Source organism: Balaenoptera ricei, chromosome 18, assembly GCF_028023285.1.
Source record: "Balaenoptera ricei isolate mBalRic1 chromosome 18, mBalRic1.hap2, whole genome shotgun sequence".
Taxonomy (NCBI): domain Eukaryota; kingdom Metazoa; phylum Chordata; class Mammalia; order Artiodactyla; family Balaenopteridae; genus Balaenoptera; species Balaenoptera ricei.
The window spans coordinates 51,277,365-51,296,919 of record NC_082656.1 but is presented as its reverse complement, the minus strand read 5'-3'; positions in this window follow the sequence as shown (position 1 = coordinate 51,296,919).

Sequence of the window (19,555 nt, the reverse complement as noted above, 5' to 3'; positions counted from 1 at the left end):
AGGTTTGATCACTGGTCGGGGAGCTAAGATCCCACATGCCTTGTGACCAAACAACCAAAACATAAAAGAGAAGCAATATTGTAACAAATTCAATAAAGACTTTAAAAAATAAAAAATTAATTAATAAACGTAAAGGAGAAATCACAGTATGTATTGCGATTTGGGATTACCCGCCACAATGTACCATTGTGATTTCTCTTTAATTTTACAAATGTAGCAAGCATATCCTGATTCATTAACACAGGAGTACAAAGCAGTCATATTCTTTTATTTTTCCAGTTAGTATCCACGTGACTAGTTAGTGGGAAGTCTAGCATCTCACTCTTGAGACTTCCCCTGGAAAGCCTTCCCCTCCCACACGTGTTCAGACCCTTTTTAAGTTTAAGAGCTCAAGCCTTACTCAGTACCATGGGGGAAAGAGTTTGATCCAGCATGACTGTTCTGCTTTTTGCTACCACTGAATGTCATTGTTCAAAACCAACCCTCTACCATGCCGTGGAATTATGTCCATCCTGCAATGATACCTTATACCTAAACCAAAAAGCATCACATGTTCAAATGCTCAGGCTTTGCTCCAAAACCACAACAGTGTGCCAGCATAGCTAGATCTTACATGCATGCCAATCTCAGCTACATTTTTTTTTTCTAAAATAGCCTTATTCTGGTATATGCCAAGGGTAACCACGCATATCCTTTTTTTTTTTTTTTTTTTTTTTTAATGCTTCTCTTTGAAGAATCCTGATGTGCTTCTTGCAAAATTTGGTCTACCTGTCCTGGTCCAAGAGGTGAAGAGGGCTGGGGGCCCTTTTTCTCAAAAAATCCCTAGGTTCCTTCTACAATTTATCAGACTTCTCTCTAGTGACCAAAGATGGCAATTAAGAGGTGTGGTGAGGAGCTAGCCTTGGTCAGGACACAAAGAATTCCCATTATACCCTTCACCCAGGTGAAGACTGCCCAGTAGTCATCTTATACTTATTTATGTAAGGAAATCATTCAAGAAATTCCAGAAAATGGTCTGTTACATGATGATTTACTATGATCACCAGGAGAGAAGAAGGAAGCAGTCTCTTGTACTTACTACACAAATATGTATAATTAAATGCTTAAGCCTCAGATACATATAAATATAAAATAAGATCGTATTTCCATTTAAAGTTTCGAAAATGATAGTTTGGGTCCTACCTATTCGTTTACCATAAATTAGTCAACTTCAAAGTGTCCTTGAGCTCTTTCTGAGAGGGGACACTGCTTTTTCCTTCCAGCAAAGAAGAGACCAGGTGGTAACTTCTAATCAGTCTTCATTGAAAGTTTATGGAAAATAGAAGGGACTGTCCACATACAGAATGAATTACAAGTTACACATGGATGTGCTCAGAGCCCTCAACCTCAAAGCCAGGATGACATTCTTCAGGGAGTTCCTAAATGATAACCTTTTACCTTCCTCCCTGTCAGCTGCCATCTGGAAAAGGACAGCCAGCCACCCTTCAACAGGGGTGCCCTCTAGCATGACTGCTTTACTTGGATTCCATGAGGTTTCAGAGAGAGGAGAAAAGACCCTAGTACCTCTCCCAAACCTCACAGTCTAAAGCCCACAAGCCTGAGTTCTTACTTGCTGCCTCAAGATTTGCCCCTTCCCAGGGTGATGGACAGCAGGTCATCCGCTACTTTTAGGGGAAACCACAACTCCCACCATTAGGAGTATGGTCTGGTCCTATGGACTCAACCTGACCCATATATGGCACTGCAACTTTAATTTGTTTTCCCAAATCTGGCTTATTCAGTCTTCAATAGACACCAATCTTTTCTTCCAGGTTGCATACCACCGAACCCCATGAGATTCTTGACTCCTCCAAGGTAAGGTATTTCCTTATTTGAAGCCATTCTTCACTGAAATGGCTCCAACTTTCCTTGAGGAGCGCGTGGGGAGAAAGGGATCTTCAGACAAGAAATCATTCTTCAAGGCCACTCAATAATAAATATGCCAGAAGAGTCTAATTCAGCACAGAAAAAACCAAACATTGGCCTCTAGGTAGCAACTGCTAAAACGTACTTTAACCAAATTTACATTAAACAGAGAACTTAACTTCTCAGATTGAAACATCTAAATTTAATTTATTTCACTATATTCAAATTTCCCTTTAAAAAGTAGGAGAAAGTTCTGCTTTATCTTTTACATAACAAAAAATGCCTATTATGCGGTTTCTCCCAGTTTGCTATATCAATATGAGCCTCTATCTCTAAAGGTAGAACATAGATTGCAACTTTTAAATGATAGTCTTCCGCCACGTGTACATTTATTAAGATTTGTTTTTTTTAATTTTAGTCACAGGACTGAATTTCACATGGAAAGAGAGTAAAGCAGGACCTTCCTCTGGCCTCTGACTCAGCATAGCCACCGTCACTCATGCATTGGTTTAAGCTGCTCCCTGTCTTGTTGACTACCAGGGAGCGCTGTGGTCTCCACTCTCTACCCAGGGTCATTAGGCACAGAGAAGCCTCCTCTCTGTCCCCCCCGAACCTACAGATAAGGAGGTTCAGAAGGGAGTCCAGCATGGTCAGAGCCTACAGCAAAGCAGAGGAGATGGGAATTCTAATACACCTTAACTTTCTTCACTGTGATCTGAAAGGGTGGCTAATGACCTCTATGCCTCTATGATATCTTTTTTTTTTTTTTTTTTTTTGGCTGTGCCCCGTGGCATGCAGGATCTTAGTTCCCTGATCATGGATTGAACCTGTGCCCCCTGCAGTGGAAGCACGGAGTCTTAACCACTGGACCCCCAGGGAAGTCCTCTAAGATATCTTCAAACTCTGAAGTTCTATGACACTATAATATCCTTAGTGATGTTTCACATGACTTTGACAATTGTGAAGAAAACATGAGGAAGCCAGGCTTTTTGACTTTTTTGGGCACTGCTCTTATACAAAAAACTGGCCGTGGGAAGGTTGCCACGGCTTTACCAAACCTAGGACAGGATAACACATCGGCACAGTGCACGTATGTAGGGCTCTAGGGAGCAACTGAAATTTGAACTACATCGCAATCATCTTCTGCACCTTTAGATCTCTGAGAAGCTTAACGTACTGTTAAAGGTAGTTCACTTTGATATAATTAATAAGCCATGTTTTCTTTTTCATCATGGAATTTAAAACTTGATGCAATAATTTACCAAGTATTGGGCTCTGATAAGATTACATCTCCAAAATCATACTCTACATTAAGAAGAAAGTTTAGCATATTTAACATACCATTTCCCTGCCTTAAAGAAAAAAAAACTGCACTTACATTTCAGAAAAGCTGAGGAAAAGATTCTTCCTCTTTCAGATGACCATTTTATATCTGGAATAAATTATTGCATTGGAAGAAAAGTTACATCGTTAAGACAGACAATTACGTCTGGGACAAAAGTATGACTTGTCTTCCATATTTACAAATATGGAATAAAAGTGAGGTAGATGTCCTCCCTATTCTCTGGTTTTATGATGCGCATTCCTTTTGGGGGAATTTGCTAAAATGCTGTTGTCCGCTTCTGGAAGGCTGTCTTTCCACCACTCTGCCTGAGTCCATCCTTCCATAAACAGCTCCAGTGTTACTTTATTCATTGAAACTCCACCAACTCAACTCTCACACATCGGTTCATTATTCTGTGAACTTCTATCATGCTAAATTCAGTACCAGGTAATTTAGCAGTATATTGCTCTTTTGACTTCCATTAATTTGCTCTTATCAACTCAATTATAAACCTGAAACTCAGGATTGAATCTTCCGCCTCTTTGTATAACTCACAGCACCTCACACAGTGCTAGCAATGGAAGGAATGTAGTAAAAATATTTGATCGACTCAGGCAGAAGGTGATATTTACACAGATATGCTAAGACACATATGTCTTTTGCCATAATATGGCTATACTAATACCAGACCAATTTAGCATGAGGGAGAGGAGGAACAGATGGAAACTTAAAATTCCCTATCAGCAATCAGAAAGCTAATTAGCTGGCAAAGTACTGTATTTGTTTTGTTTTGTTTTGTTTCCAGAGAGTTCTTGTACTGCTGCTTAAGCTAGCCAAGACCTGCTCAGAAATCTTAGGTCCATTTTGGAGGCTTTAGGTTTATTTGTAGGTCTTCAGGTCACTGTTGAAATGTGTTTTTAGCCTGGGTCTAAATACTGAGTTCTTCTTTTGGTCCCAACTAATGATGGGCACAGGGGACAGAGAAGTAAGCAGTGTTCAGAATTTCTTAAAAATGTATTAGGCCAGGAGGACCTGCTGGTATTACTGTGGGCTTTCTGGCTTGAGCCAATCCCAAAGCTTTAAAGGAGTAATTGTGGAAACCAGAGACCAGGCTGTAGCCCGTAAGGCAAATTCAGGAGCATCTGAAAAAAATAAAGGGGTTTGGTAGCCTTCTAGAATCTAGACTGAGGCTAGAGTGCTCTGATAAGCTAGATTTCCTTCCTCAAATGGCATCTCCATGTGAGCAAGGCTTTATGTTAAGACACTGCTGAAGTACCAAGACAGTCTAGAAAATGAATTAGGCTGGTAGCTGCATATGAACTACTAAAAGTCATGCAGATAGTATAGATTGTATATCTTTATGATGAGTTTTCTAGTATTTTCTGATATTTGAAAAATATCACACTAGGAGATGCTATGAAAGAAATGTTGTCATAATTGGGTTGTAAACCCATTCCTAAAATTATCACCATGCTCCTGTTTCAATTTACTACCCTATTATCTGGCCTTTAAAGACATGAAACATGAAAATTATTTCAGCCATCCACCTCATAACAGCACTGCTTTCAATAAGATCATCTTTGTGTTTTCAATGTAAATGACTCAAACCAGAAAAGATCTTTCTTTCAGAAGATTTCCATATAGTACTAGTAGTTTGTTCCTGTTTCATGTTTTATACATAAGGCTGTTGCATAAAAAATTTTTTTCTGTCAACTGAAAAAGTTCAATAGGAAATTAAAGACTTATTTTTCTTTAGAGAGAAAACTGTATGACAGTTTTTATAAATAAATACGCAAATGCACTTCCCATTGCCAAGATTTTCCAAAGAAAGCTTCAGTTTGCTCAAACAATAGGCTAACTACTGGATCTTCCAGCTACAGGAACTTGTGGTCTTTGGTAAATATTAGCAGAACAGGCTTATTCACAAAGGCTGCACACCTGACCATCTGATCTCAGACACAATGTACCCTCAACACTTCTGGGAAAGACCAGCCTGAATTTTCTTATGGGTTGGACATAATGAAAATGAACAGAGGTTGCATTTGTATGTCGACATTTCCACCAGTAACTAGTTTAGTGAACTCCGTTCATTAGCAATGCACAGTGGAAAACTACTAATAAGGAAAGAAATTAAAATTTTTCATATGCATTCATAATGTAAGCAGATAATTATTACTGTAATCAGTGATTTCATCTACTTTGCAATAATGCTTCCCCAAAAGGCTAATTATATATGACTCTTTGGCCGTGTGCTTATCAATCAGGGCTAATTATTTCTCTCTTTATTACTGAAAACCATGCTATATCTCTTGCAATGAAACAAATCTTATATTTTCAATTTGTTTCTCATATTTATGTGTGACTGGTTAATGTGTCCAATGTATACTAAAATCTTTGATATTTACCATCAAAGAAGAGCGAGAATATGTACTGTCTTCCTAAGGACAAATTATAGTGATTGCAAAGATTTGACCAATCTTTTTCTGCTCTGTGTTTTGAAACACAGCTGAGAGCTATTACCAAACCTTTTATGCCAGCTATAGTGAAGATGAGGAATAATATTTCTTAAGCATCCACCCGGAGAAGTGAGAGCAGATTGCTTTAATAGAACATACATAAATTTGTGTCCTTGCTGTCCAGTAGGTTTCACATGACTATCTTTATATTTTATTATTTCTCTTAGCCGTATGTACTTTCCACCATCCACATTTATCATTTATGAGCATATCTTTCTTGATTTGTAAAATGAAGATATCATCCAGGAATGGCTCTTTGGCAAAGAAATAAACCCAATGAATGTGTGACTGGCAGGCTTGTTCAGATATACTCTCAGGGGCTTCCCTGGTGGCGCCGTGGTTGAGAATCTGCCTGCTAATGCAGGGGACACGGGTTCGAGCCCTGGTCTGGGAAGATCCCACATGCCGCGGAGCAACTAGGCCAGTGAGCCACAACTACTGAGCCTGCGCGTCTGGAGCCTGTGCTCCGCAACAAGAGAGGCAGCGATAGTGAGAGGCCTGCGCACCGCGATGAAGAGTGGCCCCCGCTTGCCGCAACTAGAGAAAGCCCTCGCACAGAAATGAAGACCCAACACAGCCAAAAATAAATTAAAAAAAAAAAAATCCTACCTGAAATTAAAAAAAAATATATGTATATATATATATACTCTCAGTACGTTACAAATTCAAGTGACATTTTCTGCATATGTCCAACATTGCGAGAACCGTAACATCCAGACTTGCTCATGGTTTTTCTTTGGGCTATCCAAATAAGAAAACAAGTCTGTAAATTCCAGACAGTAAGGCTGAAAGCAGTGTAAGGAAGTGTGATTCAGGTCAATGAGGTAATTGAAGAAATGTCATGACAACCAAAATTAAAATGAGCAGCCTCGCATTTGCATGTGCCAGCTGCTTCTCAGGAAATGTTTCTGGCTGCTTTTTGTTCCTATTAGACAGGATAATGTGGCTGCAAATTACCTCCAAATGAAAGGGAATTGACTCACCCTCAGCAGATATTGTCAGAGCGAACAAACCCTGGAAGGATGACTTTCAAAGGAATAAACTCAGAATCGAGCAAAACACATACAGGCGAGCACACATACACACACAAGTATTTTTATTAATTTTTCTCTCCTGTTTCTGCTGTGATGATGCCTGGAGATCATTTTAAAACTTTCAAAATAAAAAGTTCCTTTCAACCTCATACCATTCAAAGTTGCCTCATGACTTGCTTATACACAGTCCTGTGCAAGGTGGTTCTGAAGGCCTTGGCTTCCTCCTAGTATGACTCAAAAATCTCCTCAGGAGGACAGTAGTGCAATTGGAAGGGACCTTCCCTGCATCAGGTCATGGGCTTCACAGACTTGAAAAGTAGGTGCGTAATACCACCATGAACCCTTCCACTGAGTCTTCTATAAATACAATACATAGAAATAGACATCTTGTCCTTTGTATGCTTTTGCTCCTGTGCTTCACAGATTTGGAGGGCAACTGCTGTGAGGTCTGTGTGCCCCATGTCCCAGGGAGCTGAGCAATGGGGCATTACCCTCTAGAAGATATTTATACACGTGACTTTCTAGGTGAATCCCTAAGACTCACAGTGACGTGGGAATCACTTTCTTCCGTCAATTGTTGGCATCTCCCTTGGCCATTCATCAGCTCAAAGCAAATTAAGTTGTCATGCAGTTGACACAGTTTCCTCCTTGCCTGTTGCAATTGCTGAGCCAAGCAGAGTGGATTGGCATCTTTACTGTCTTGGTGGCACAAAGCCTCACAATAGTGGAACAACTATTCATCAGTGCAAAAAATGTTCCAGAAGATACTTGCTCTGTTCAATACACTTGTACATTTATTCTGGAATGTAGAAGAATATAAAAATAAATGATTCATCTAATCTCTCATTTTGTTAAATGTAAGACAGTGATTTCAAGTCAGAAATGACAAATTCTCCTGAAAGTGCTAGGGAAAATTATTCTTAATACCTCTATCTTGTTAAGTTACCATAGTAATAAAATCTCATTCTACGAAGGTAACTTTCTCAACAGGTCAGAGCTTGAAATTCTATGTTGTAAACTTCTAAATACAAAGGAAGGCATACGTTTATTTACTGGAGTTCGAACTTTAGAGATCTGACAGCTTTGAGGACTTTAAAAGATACTGAATCAATTGCTATAAAAGAAAAAAACTCTTGACAATTTAATTGGTATAGTATTACAACTGAAGAGACTATTTGGTGATTTATGAAGGGCATGTTTATGATCTGGGTTTGGGAATTTTTGCATGAAAGGTGAATTTGTGCTCAGAATGTTCGCATCTTCAAAGACCCATGAGTTTGACTGTGGGTACGTGTAGCATTTGGTTTGGAAACATATGAAAGAAACACTGCTGTTCCTTAAGAATGTGATTTAACTGTCAATTTACTTGGATACACTGATTTACTGTTTTAAGTTATTTTATAATGTACTATGTATATACGTCTGCATTGGACGCATCTATCTCCAAGATTTAGAAGCTCCTGGAGAGTTGAGATTATCTTCATGTAACTGTCACAATTAGTACACACCAAAGGCAACCAGGCTTTTAACTTTTTCTAATGCTGAGTTGCTTCATCCAGTGACATCTCCTCAATTCCGTTTGATCTCAAGTGTATTGCGAACTGAATAAAGAAAAGACTGAATGAATGAAGTCAAACGTAGCAAAGATGATGCTTCTGGAACGGCTACTTAGTTCATCCTCATTAAAGAAAAAAATACCAAAAAAAGAGAGAAAACATGATCCCTAACATCAAGAAGTGCAAACTAGTTGGAGAAGATAAATATACAGATCTGATTTATCTAGAGACTAATTGCAAAGCAGTCTGTGACAAGTGTGAGATTGTTTAGTGTACACTGAGCTTGCAGTTGTTAGAGAGCTGGTGAGCAGATAGCCATCAGCCCTGGGCAAGTGGTGACTTTTTTCATCTCCTCTAGGGTCCTTCCTTCCATTTCAGCTCTCCTCTTACTGGGAACTTGCTCTCCAGGAGCCCCATCACTGGTTGAACCGATATGAGGGAGACTTATGGGATCCAAGCCTTTTCTCTGTATCCCCTTTGGAACCTGGAACCAAAATGTGTTTTATTTCCTCTGAAACCAAAGTATCAACTATGACATAATAAAATAAAAATTTATGGAAAGACATCTATAATGAACAAAATATCAAAATTTTATATAAGGCCAGGATCAGTACAGTATGACTGATTTTTTCTTTTGCCTCAAGCTAATGTGGCTTGGTATGATAAGGTCCTAATCCTGTCTTTCAAAAATTTTTTTATTTTGTTTATAATGGCTTTTCTTGCATTAATTTTAACTTTGCAAAAAAAGTATTTCATTAAAATATTTATCTTGATTATTGAGATTTTTTAGTGCTTCCTTAAATTTTTTTATTGAAATATAGTTGCTGTACAATGTTATATAATTTACAGGTTATATTCCATTTATAGTTATTATAAAATCGTGGCTATATTCCCCATGTTGTACAATCTAACCTTGTAGCTTATTTTATACATAATAGTTTGTACCTCTTAATCCCCACCCCTATATTTTCTCTCCCCCCTTCCCTCTCCCCACTGGTAACCACTAGTTTGTTGTCTATATCTGAGTCTGCTTCTTTTTTTTGCTGTATTTACTAGTTTGTTGTATTCTTTAGATTCTACGTTTAAGTGATATCATACAGTATTTATCTTCCTCTCTCTGATTTATTTCACTTAGCATAATGCCCTCCAAGTCCATCCATGTTGTTGCAAATGGCAAAATTTCATTCTTTTATTTGGCCGAGTAGTATTCTGCTGTATATTTATACCATATCTTTTTTATCCATTCATCTGTTGAAGGACACCTAGGTTGCTTCCTTATCTTGACAATTGTACATAATGCTGCTATGAACATTGGGGTGCATGTATCTTTTCAAATTAGTTTTTTTGTTTGTTTGGTTTTTTCAGCTATATACCCAGGAATGGAATTACTGGATCACATAGTAACTCTATTTTTAGTTTTTTGAGAACCCTTTGTACTGTTTTCCACAGAGGCTGCACCAATTTACATTTCCACCAACACTGTAGGAGGGTTCTCTTTTCTCCACAGCCTCGTGCACATTTGTTATCTGTGTTCTTTTTGATGATAGCTATTCTGACAGGCGTGAGGTGACATTTCATTGTGGTTTTGATTTGCATTTCCCTGATAATTAGCGATGTTGAGCATCTTTTCATGTGCTTGTTGGCTGTCTGCATGTCCTCTTTGGAAAAATGTCTATTCAGGTCTTCAGCCCATTTTGTAATCCAGTTGTTTGTTCTTTTGATGTTGAGTTGTATGAGCTGTTTATATATTTTGGATACTAACCCCTTATTGGTCATATCATTTGCAAATATTTTCTCCCATTCAGTAGGCTGTCTTTTCATTTTGTCAACGGTTTCTTTTGCTGTGCTTTTAAGTTTAATTAGGTACCATCTGTTTATTTTTGCTTGTATCTCCTTTGCTTTAGAAGAATGATCCAAAAAAATACGTTACGATTTATGTCAAAGAGTGTTCTGCTTACGTTTTCCTCTAGGAGTTTTATGGTTTCTAGTCTTACATTTAGGTCTTTAATCCATTTTGAGTTTATTTTTGTATATGGTGTTAGATATGTTCTAATTTCTTTCTGCTGCATGTAGCTGTTCAGTTTTCCCAGCATCACTTATGGAAGAGACCGTCTTTTCTCCATTGTATATTCTTACCTCCTTTGTCATAGACTAGTTGACCATAAGTGTGTAAGTTTATTTCTTGGATGTCCCCTTAAATTTTGCGCCTGAGGTCAGTGACTCATTCACCTTACCCTAGCTAAGTCCAGTCCTGCTACAGGGTCATTGATGATTAAGGGGTAAAGAGGGAAGGAAAATTTGTGTGGGAGGTCTACATGAAGAATATACTTTCCAATTATGTCAGAATGTCATAATTAAGCTTTGCTGGAATGAAACATTAGTAAAAAGCCAGAAGGAAGATAATAGATCAATTACACACTTGGGTATCCTCATAGCCACAAGAGGGCATCAATTAAAATTTTGAGAGAATATGCACTCCAAGAGAGTACGGAAAGAAAAGGACAGAGGACAAAGGACTCATCTGAGAATTACTGTTAGTTCTAAATGACAGATTTTTCTCTAGTGGATTATCACTTTCACAGTATAACACATATTCTAAAACAGTGCTTCTGAAACTTAACACATGCCTCTGAATCACCTGAAGGGCTTGTTGAAATGCAGATTACTGGGCTTCCAGGACTCTACTTCAGTAGATTTGGGGTAGGGGCTGAGAATTTACATATCTAGCAGGTTCCCAGGAGGCGCTGATACTTTTAGTCCAAGGCCCATAACTTGAGAAGTGGTTAAGTGGTGGGCTAGAATAAACAGAACTTTACAAGAGTGGTTTGTTTAAAAATTTATGTAGTAAAATCCCCTATAGAGAAAACAAATTCTATTATTTCCTACTAACTATAAACTCTTCAGGAAGAATCAAGAGAATCATTCTCCCATTCCTCCTAGACGAGACAAGTAGCAACAAATAAGGCTAGTTGGAGAAAGATAATAGAGAATGGTAGGGCTTGTAAACTGGAGATGACATGTTCAGTCTAAAGGTATTGAAGTTCAATTAAAACAAAGTAAATCACTATGGAAGACAAACAATTTGTACCTCTGACATCTGGACCCAACAAGAATATTAAACTGATCTTCTGAGAAAGAAAGGTGTTCAGAGTCTTGGTGATTTAAAATTTGATAAGGGGAGCAACCAAGTTCCTGAAAAATTGGTTTGATTCTTGCTTCTGAGGTGGGTAAGAGTATCAGTTTGGACAAGAGACATAGATCAGAGCCCGTTAAAATGCAGCCCCTTAAAAAAAAAAATACAGCCCCTTGCAGCTGGAAAGACTGAAAACTAAGCCCAGTGATCCTGGGAGCTTTGGTGAAGGCCCTCAAGTCCCTCATGGATGGAACAATTGGGGCTGCCTGACAGCTGCCCATATTTGAACAAACCACTAAAACATGGGCTATAGCAGCCATAAGCACACAAAACTTGAGGAATGATGCTGCCCTCTATTTTTCTCTACCCCACAAATCTTGAGGTCCTTCTATAGCCCAAGGCAAGAGAAAGGAGAACTGAAAATCACTGAGTTTGGACTTAGCAGAAATGGTGGAAAATAAAAAGCTCAATTTGTCTTTAATGTGATTTAGCAAAATGCAGAAATGTGACATTTCTTGGATTCCAACTGTCTTAAGGCAACTCATACTTTTTTCAGTCAGAGGAGACAATTTGATAGCAGACCAACCCAATCTGGGGCACTTGCTTGACCACTGTTGGTTCACAGAGTAATATATGGAGCCCATATGTCTCTCCCTAACATAAGAATTTGCTGAGAAGCAATCAGCTCCAGTTTTGCTTCCTTCAGCGTGAATGACGTGTTACAACCTGTTTTTTCACATCAAAACCAGTGAGTCAGCTGAGAATTATATAACAGTTTGAAGCATGCCAAGCAAGTTACCAGCAAGAAACATGTCTCACGGTTAGACATGGGTGCCTGATTGGGTCTCAGTGTAAATAAGCTTCTGCACAGGCTGCTTGAGCTCCATTTCTAGCCTTACAAATTGTGGAATAAGGAGACATGCATGGGATGATAAAATGGCCAATAAACCAAACTAATTCAGCAGAAGCAGAAACTCAGAACGAGAGATATGGGTAAGCAGTAAGCCATCTCCACCTTCTAGAACATGGGTCTGCAAACTATGCCCTTGGGCCAAATCTGGACGCCACCTGTTTCTTTGAATAAAGTTTTATTGGAACACAGCCACAAGCATTTGTTTACATTGTGTCTATGGCTGCTTCAATGGCAGAGTTGAGTTACGTGACAGAATGTATGGCCTACAAGGCTGAAAATATTTACTCTCTGGCTCTTTACAGAAAAAATTTGCTGACTCCTGCTCTATGAAAAAGAGAACTCAGAGTCTCTCAATTCACTAAGTTCACCTGGAATATTGTCCAACTAATTTTATTTACATCTCAAAGGACAACGTACCTCAGTGATATTTGGTCACAGTAATATATGTGAACAAATTTGATAGAAAACATCAATATCCTTAATCTAGTGACATATGACATATAGTCCCATCTGATGGTGACTTTCAGTCTGTTTTTCAGGCTCCAACTTTAATAATTGATCCTAAATTTCAGATCTTCCTATTCCTTTAGTTGGATTGCAAGCTGGCAGAATTATTGCCATGATCTGCCCATAAATGTCCCATAAGGTAACAAGTTACTTTCTGGCCTTTCCTGACATTACTCTGTGTAGGTAAAATGAAGAAATTGGCATGTTTGTTCTCCCAGCTGCATGCCCTTTCTTTCCTTTGAAAGATCTCATCAGTTGCAACAGCCTAGTGTCCTCAGATTCTCTTCCTATCAAAACCTGCCCTCACAAGAAAACATAATAAACTCACTCACAGTAAAATACAAATAATGTATAACAATACAAGATCAGCTTTCCAGAGGTATCAAAGTTCCTAGATGCATCAGCAAGTTAAGTGGTAAGCAAATTTTTCTTTCATTCTCTCTTTTTGAGGTCAGGATATAAAGAAAAAAATAACACCAAGTAAGCTAGTAGCTTCTTCCACTAAGAGCTAGTTCCTCTGTGCTTAATCTATAACCCAAGAACCTCTACATCAAAATCACCCAGGATACTTAATGAAAATGCAGATCTTGAAGCCAAATTCTGGACCGACTAAATCAAAATATCTGAAGATAAGTCACTGGAATCTTTATTTCAACAAGCACAATTTCCTCTTCATGATTTTAATGTTGAGTAAAGTTTGAAAACTCTTGCACTATAATGTGTGCAATTATTCTGCCCACTGGACTCATATCTTGATGAGTAGTAATGGTAGGCTGGAGATGCTCCAGGACCTGACTTGCTCAGTCTGATTGGCCACTTAATGGTCTTCTGACTTACAGGTGAGCTGATGAATTTCTTACACTACAAGGGCTCTCTCTATTGGGGGCTGGTGTAATGTTGCAGAGTGTAAAATGTACATTGATTATTTATTTTCACATTAACTGCACAGAACAATGATATGAGGTAATCATTAGTATGTTTCAGGAAAGTGACCCAGTTTCCTTCATTGTAAAATGGGAATTTTTTTAACAAAGCCTGTTTCAAAATGTAGTGAGAATTGAGATAATGCACTTGAAGTGCATAGCATGCAGGAAATGGTTAATAATGTCAAAACTTACTGTTGCTAATTTTATATAACATGAGAAAATTAAAGCTCAGTAGTTTTATTCAATAGGTCTGTTACACAACTTGTAAGATGCCAAGAAGAAGATTTGGAACCCAATACTTTTTGGAGTCAGTTTTTCTTTTACCCAGAGGTTGATTTCCCATTTATCATGAAACTCATACTGAGTTTCAGAGTCCCTCATTTGCATGGACCCATTCCAAGACTCTAAGATGGACCCAGAAAGGCAGTATGTTCACAGAGCCAAAATTTTTATAACATTTGCAAAAGTTAGATAATTTAATCGCAATTGGTATAGAAAACTGTTTCTTTCCAGTTCTATTCTGTCATGCTTTTTCTCTTTTTGTTGGCATTGAAGTGGCTACAGGCATTTACAGCTAAAAGAAAATTGAGTTGGGGATAATTTCAGCTTGGATTTTGTGGGATGTTTTTACGTGGTTTGTAATCACTTCTGTATATAGTTACATTATTACTACCAGGCTCAATGTATAATTGACTTCAATAAATAACCTTACTGACTATTTTTCCAGTCTTCATAGTATCATGAAACGATGGTATCTAGACCAGAGCTTATATTTTATGATGGTGCACCTGAGTACCCAGCACCAAGCACTGAAGGCATATGCATAGTGGAAGTGAAATTAGTTATGAATTATACAGCACCAGAAGCTAGTCTGTGGCAAAACCTTACAGACAGCAGAAAAGTAACATTATAAACAGAGGCTTCTGTTCTCACCAAAGTTTAGGCAAAACAGAAGTTGTCTCTTGTCAGGAATATACTCAAACATATAGTGTATGCAATTATAAATGTTCCATAGTTTTTTTCCCCCTTTTCTCCCTTTTTTGGTGGAATTGCACAAAATAGAATTTATCAGAATTCCTCAATTTGTAAATCACTAAAATGTAGCAGTTCTAAAAACCAGTGAGTACAAACTGTTTGTAAATCACACATTTATACATCCCTCCCCCAAATATTATAGAATATATGACTAGACCTATAACAAATTGAGAAATTGAATTAGTAACTAAACACCTTTCTTCAAAGTAAAGTCCAAGTCCAGAAGACTTCACTGGTGAATTTTCTCAAATGTTTAAGTAAGAAACAATACCAATCCTACTCAAATTCCTTTGGAAAATAGAGAAGGAAGGAACACTTACTAACTCATTCTATGAAGTCAGTAGTACCCTGATGTCAAAGCCAGACAAAAACACTCCATGAAATGAAAACTATGTGCCTCATAGTTAATGTCCCTCATGAAAAAGGATGCAAAAGTCTTCAACAAAATATTAGTAAATAAAATCCAACCACATATAAAAAAGGATTATGCATTTTTACCGAGGAATGCAAGCTTGGTTTAACATCTGGAAATTGATCAGTATAATATATAATATTACCGGGATAAAAGACAAACCTATGTGATCATCTCAATAGATGCAGCAAAACATTTGACAAGTTCCAACACCTATTCATGATAAAAGCTCTCAACAAATGGGGACTAGAAGGGAATTTTTGCAACCTGTTAATGGAATTAAAAACAAAACAGAATGGCCATCATCAAAAAGTCTACAGATAATAAATGTTGGAGAAGGTGTGGAGAAAAGGTGGGAATGTAAATTGGTGCAGCCATTATGGAGAACAGTATGGAGGTTCCTTATAAAAAACTAAAAATAGAGTTACCATATGAACCAGTTATTCCACTTCTGGGCATGTATCCAGAGAAAACTCGAAAAGATACATAAACCCCAATGTTCATAGCAGCACTATTTACAATAGCCAAGTCATGGAAGCAACCTAAGTGTCCACTGACAGATGAATGGATAAAGAAGATGTGGTGTATACATATAATGGAATATTACTCAGCCATAAAAAGAATGAAATAATGCCATTTGCAGTGAAATGGGTGGACCTGGAGATTATCATATTAAGTGAAGTAAGTCAGGCAGAGAAAGACAATTATCATATGCTATCACTTATATGTGGAATCTAAAAAAAATTACAGAAATGAGCTTATTTTTAAAACAGAAATAGACTCACAGACATAGAAAACAAACTTATGGTTAACAAAGGGGAAAGAAGGAGGAAGGATAAATTTGGAATTCAGGATTAACAGATACAGACTACTATGTATAAAATAGATAAACAACAAGGACCTAGAATATAGCACAGGTAACTATATTCAACTATATTCAATATCTTTTAATAACCTATATTGGAAAAGAATCTGAAAAATTATATATGTATAATTATATATATGTATATATATAAATGAATCACTTTGCTGTATACCTGTAACATTGTAAATCAAGTATAAAAAAAAAAAAACAGAGCAAGAAAACTTGTCACTAACATCATAGTGGTAAAAGATTGAGTGCTTTCTCCCTAAGAAAAGGAACAAGTAAGAATGTTCACTCTCAAAACTTCTATCAAACATTGTACTGGAGCCTCTAGTCAGTGCAATAATGCAGGAGTTAAAAATTAAGGGCATACAAACTGGAAAAAAAAGAAAGTAAAATTGTCTTTATTGACAGACAATACGATCCTATATGTAGAAAATCATAAATATATTTTTTTAAAAACCTGCTATAACTAATAAGCAAGTTTAGCAAGGTTATAAGAAACAAGATCAATAAATTTAAAAAATCAACTGTATAAAGTACAATCAATGCACAATCAGAAAATAAAATTAAGAAAACAATTCCAATCACAATAGTATCAAAAACAATAAGACAATAAAGAATAAATTTAACAAAACAAGGGCAAACGGGCCTGAGAGAACTTTCTGGGTTGATGGAAATTTTTAGAAACATGTTGTACAACTATATACATTTACTAAAAATCACCAAACTGTGAACTCGCAATGATAAATTTTATGGTATGTTAACTATGCCTCAATAACGCTGATTAAAAATGTATAGACAGAAAAAAGTATCTATCTATTCTCATAAGAAATAGAAATATCTTTCTTTTCTCATAAAAATTATAAAATTGTCACACGATGAGGCAAAGATTGTGCAGCAAAAATGCAGGGGAAAGTGTTTTAGAGGTTTGTTAGTCAATGAATAAATAAATAGATGTTTTGTCTGAACTTTGTGGTATTTTTCAGCATTAAAAATGTTTTTCTCGGGGCTTCCCTGGTGGTGCAGTGGTTGAGAATCTGCCTGCCAATGCAGGGGATACGGGTTGGAGCCCTGGGCTGGGAAGATCCCACATGCCGCGGAGCAACTAGGCCCGTGCGTCACAGCTACTGAGCCTGCGCGTCTGGAGCCTGTGCTCCGCAACAAGAGAGGCCGCGACAGTGAGAGGCCCGCGCACCGCGATGAAGAGTGGCCCCCACTTGCCGCAACTAGAGAAAGCCCTCACACAGAAACGAAGACTCAACACAGCCAAAAATAAATAAATAAATAAATAAAATTAAAAAAAAAAAAAAAAGACTAGCATGGATTTAAAAAAAAATGTTTTTCTCTAGATAAATGTTTGTCTTATATTTTTAATTTATAATTTGTATTGCTATTCTTTTTTTACTATAAATTTATTTATTTATTTTTGGCTGCGTTGGGTCTTCGTTGCTGTGCGCGGGCTTTCTCTAGTTGCGGCGAGCGGGGGCTACTCTTCGTTGCGGTGCATGGGCTTCTCATTGCGGTGGCTTCTCTTATTGCAGAGCACGGGCTCTAGGTTTGCAGGCTTCAGTAGTTGTGGCTCAAAGTCTCAGTAGTTGTGGCTCTCAGGCTCAGTAGCTCTGTGGCAAGTGGGATCCTCCCGGACCAGGGATCGAACCCGTGTCCCCTGCATCGGCAGGCGGACTCTCAACCACAGTGCCACCAGGGAAGTCTCTGTATTGCTTTTCTTAAAGGGGGCCCTAAAATTGTGTAATTTTGAGTTTTAAAAAATCCACTTCTGCTCCTATTCCTGTTCCCTAGTCCCTTTCTCTACAGGGAACCACTTTCACTGGTTTATTATATAGGCATAGCTCAGAGATAGTGTGGGTTCAGTTCCAGACCACCACAATAAAATGAATATCACAATAAAGCAAGTCACATAAAAAATGTTGTTTCCTGGTGCATATAAAAGTTATGCTTACACTGTACTATAATCTATTGTGTGCTGTAGCATTGCATCTAAAAAATGTATATACCTTAATTTAAAAATACTTCATGGCTGAAAAGTACTAACCATCATCTGAGCCTTCAGCAAGTTATAATCTTTTTGCTGGTGGAGGTTCTTGCCTTGACGTTGATGGCTGCTGACTGATCAGAGGGCTGGTTGCTGAAGGCTGGAGAGGCTGTGGAAATTTCTGAAATAAAACAACAATGAAGCTTGCCTCATTGATTGACTCTTCCTTTCTTAAGTGATTTCTCTGTAGCATGCAATGTTGTTTGATAGCATTTTACTACAGTAGAGCGTCTTTCAAGATTGGAGACAATCCTCTCAAACCCTGCTACTGCTTTATCAACTAAGTCTATGTAATATTCTTAATTCTTTGCTGTCATTTCAGTAACCTTCACAGCATCTTCACTAGTTTCCATTGCAAGAAACCACTTTCTTTGCTCATCCATAAGAAGCAACTCCTCATCCATCAAAGTTTTATCATGTGATTGCAGCAATGCAGTCACATCTTCAGGCCCCACTTCCAGTTCTCTTGCTATTTCCATCTCATCTGCAGTTACTTCCTCCACTGAAACCTTGATCCCCTTAAAATCACCCATGAGGGTTGGAATCAACTCCTTCCAAACTCCTGTTAATGTTGGTATTTTGACCTCTTCCCATGAATCATGAATGTTCTTAATGGCATCTAGAATGGTGAATCCTTTCCAGAAGGTTTTCAGTTTATTTTGCCCAGATCCATCAGAAGAATCGGTATATATGGCAGCTATAGCCTTATGAAATGTATTTCTTAAATAATAGGACTTGAAAGTCAAACTTAATTCTTAATCCATGGGCTGCAGAATGGATGTCGTGTTAGCAGGGATGAAAACAACGTTAATCTCATACATCTCCACCAGAGCTCTTGGGTGACCAGGTGCCTTGTCAATGAGCAGTAATATTTTGAAAGAAATCTTTTTTCTCCTGAGCGGTAGGTCTCAACAGTGGGCTTAAAATATTCAGTAAACCATGCTGTAAGCAGACGTACTGTCACCCAGGCTTTGATGTTCCATTAACAGAGCAAAGGCAGAGTAGATTTAGCATAATTCTGAAGGGCCCTAGGATTTTCAGAATGATAAATGAACATTGGCTTCAACTTCAGGTTACCAGCTGCATTAGCCCCTAACAAGAGACTCAGCCTGTCCTCTGAAGGAGTCATTGACTTCTCCTCTCTAGCTATGAAAGCTCTTCCAATATAAAGCTGTTTCATCTGCACCGAAAATCTGTCGTTTAGTGTAGCCAACATCATTAATTATCTGAGCTAGATCTTCTGGATAACTTGCTGCAGCTCCTATATCAGCACTTGCTGCTTCACCTTGCAGTTTTATGTTATGGAGATGGCTCCTTTCCTTAAACCTCATAAGCCAACCTCTGCTAGCTTCAAACTTTTTTTCTGCAGCTTC